Below are 3,225 nucleotides of genomic sequence, written 5' to 3'. Positions count from 1 at the left end.
CTTAACCAGCAAGTGTACTGGGTCGTCCAAGTAATACCTTACGTGAGTAAGGGTCGATCCCACAGAGATTGTTGGTATGAAGCAAGCTATGGTCACCTTGTAAATCTCAGTTAAGTGGATTCATAGGGTCAAATGTAATTGGTTTCGAAAATTAATAATAAGTAGAAAATAAAAAGGGATAGAAATACTTATGTAAATCAATAGTGGGAATTTCAGATAGGCATGTGGAGATGCTGTGCTCTTCTCGTATCTCTATTTTCTTATTACATTCATCCAATCCTTCTTACTCCTTTCCATGGCAAGCTGTATGTAGGGCATCACCATCATCAATGGCTACTTTCAATCCTCTCGGGAAAATGGTCCTATGCGCTGTCACTGCACGGCTAATCGCTTGGAGGCATCACCCTTGTTGATAGTTACATCCCATCCTCTCAGTGAAAATGGTCCAAATGCTCTGTCACAGCACGGCTAATCATCTATCGGTTCTCAATCAGGTTGGAGTAGAATCCATTGATTCTTTTGCGTTTGTCATCACGCCCAGCCTTCAGGAGTTTGAAGCCCGTCACAGTCATTCCATACCGGAATCCTACTCGGAATACCACAGACAAGGTAAGACTTTCCGGATTCCCGGGATCCTACTCGGAATACTGGTGCACGAATTTGTAATCCGTACAACTAACCAGCAAGTGCACTGGGTCGTCTAAGTAATACCTTACGTGAGTAAAGGTCGATCCCATGGAGATTATTGGTTTGAAGCAATCTATGTTTATTTTATTAATCCTAGTCAGGATGCCAATAAGATTAATTGGATTTAATGATAAGAAGTCAAAGTATTTGGAATAAGGAATTGTTACTTTATTAATGGAGAATATGTTGGAGTTTTGGAGATGCTTTGTCCTCTGAACTTCAACTATTCCTTGAAATCCTTTTCCCACACGCAAGGTTCCTTCCATGGCAAGCTCTATGTAGGGTGTCACCGTTGTCAATGGCTACTTCCCATCCTCTCAGTGAAAACGTTCCTATGCTCTGTCACAGCACGACTAATCATCTATCGGTTCTCAATCAGGTTGGAATAGAATCCATTGATTCTTTTGCGTCTGTCACTAACGCCCAGCCTTCAGGAGTTTGAAGCTCGTCACAGTCATTCAATCCCAGAATCCTACTCGGAATACCACAGACAAGGTTTAGACTTTCCGGATTCTCATGAATGCCGCCATCAATCTGGCTTATACTACGAAGATTCTGATAAAGGAATCTAAGAGATACTCATTCAATCTGATGTAGAACGGAGGTGGTTGTCAGGCACACGTTCATGGATTGAGGAAGGTGATGAGTGTCACGGATCATCACCTTCTTCATAATTAAGCACGAATAAACATCTTAGATAAGAACAAGCGTGTTTGAATGGAAAACAAAGGAATTGTATTAATTCATCGAGACGCTGCAGAGCTCCTCACCCCCAACAATGGAGTTTAGAGACTCATGCCATCAAAGTGCATATAATTCAGATTTGAAAATGTCATGAGGTACAAGATAAATCTCTAAAAGTTGTTTAAATAGAAAACTAGTACCCTAGGTTTACAGAATATGAGTAAACTAAGATAATTGGTGCAGAAATCCACTTCTGGGGCCCACTTGGTGTGTGCTAGGGCTGAGACTGAAGTTATCCACGTGCTAAGGCTTTTCTTGGAGTTGAACTCCAAGTTATAACGTGTTTTGGGCATTCAACTCCGGATCATAACGTGTTTCTGGCGTTTAACTCCAGACAGCAGCATGTACTTGGCGTTCAACGCCAAGTTACGTCATCTATCTTCGCGCAAAGTATGGACTAGTATATATTGCTGGAAAGCCCTGGATGTCTACTTTCCAACGCCGTTGAGAGTGCGCCAATTGGACTTCTGTAGCTCCAAAAAATTCATTCCGAGTGCAGGGAGGTCAGGATCCAATAGCATCAGCAGTCCTTTTTCAGCCTAACTCAGATTTTTGCTCAGCTCCCTCAATTTCAGCCAGAAAATACCTGAAATCACAGAAAAATACACAAACTCATAGTAAAGTCCAGAATTATGATTTTTGCCTAAAAAATAATAATATTCTACTAAAAACTTATTAAAACATGCTAAAATCTACATGAAATTACTCCCAAAAAGCGTATAAAATATCCACTCATCACAACACCAAACTTAAACTGTTGCTTGTCCTCAAGCAACTAGATAAATAAAATAGGTTTTAACAGAAATTAAGAAGTAATAATATTTTAGAGTTTTAAATGAAGCTCAGATTCTTATTAGATGAGCGGGGCTTGTAGCTTTTTGTTTCTGAACAGTTTTGGCATCTCCCTTTATCCCTTGAATATCAGAATGATTGGCATCCATAGGAACTCAGAATTCAGATAGTATTATTGATTCTCCTAGTGTAGTATGTTGATTCTTGAACACAGTTATTTTATGAGTCTTGGCCGTGGCCCTAAGCACTTTGTTTTCCAGTATTACCACCAGATACATAAATGCCACAGACACATGACTAGGTGAACCTTTTCAGATTGTGACTCAGCTTTGCTAGAGTCCCCAATCAGAGGTGTCCAGAGCTCTTGAGCACACTCTTTTTGCCTTGGATCACGACTTTAACCACTCAGTCTCAAGTTTGTAACTTGGACCTGCATGCCACAAGCACATGGTTAGGGACAGCTTGGTTTAGCCGCTTAGGCCTGGAACTATTTCCTTAGACCCTCCTATCCACTGATGCTCAAAGCCTTGGATCTTTTTTCACCCTTGCCTTTTGGTTTTAAGGGCTGTTTGGCTTTTATTCCTTTTGATTCAAAAAATTTTTTTTTGACTGCTTTCTCTTGCTTCAAGAATCAATGCTCATGATTTTTCAGATCATCAATAATATTTTTTGTGTTTCTCATTCTTTCAGGAGCCAATATTCATCAAATTCAAAGTACAAGTTATGCACTGTTCAAGCATTCATTCAGAGAACAAAAAGTATTTCCACCACACATAGTTAATTATAATTTTTATTATTAAGAACTCGAAAAATATAGATTACTTCTTTATTCTAAAAAAAAATCTACTACTTTATTCATGACTGATGATGATGAGAAAAATAAATTATAGCTTAATTGGAAATAAAATCAAAATAGATATACTAATTACTACTACTACCACTATATATCTCCTAAGGTAAATTTCCATAATAACACTATCACAGAGTTAAAGCAAAAAATTG

The sequence above is a fragment of the Arachis duranensis genome, chromosome 9 (genome assembly GCF_000817695.3).
Source record: "Arachis duranensis cultivar V14167 chromosome 9, aradu.V14167.gnm2.J7QH, whole genome shotgun sequence".
Classification (NCBI taxonomy): domain Eukaryota; kingdom Viridiplantae; phylum Streptophyta; class Magnoliopsida; order Fabales; family Fabaceae; genus Arachis; species Arachis duranensis.
Note: the sequence above shows the minus strand (reverse complement) of the source record.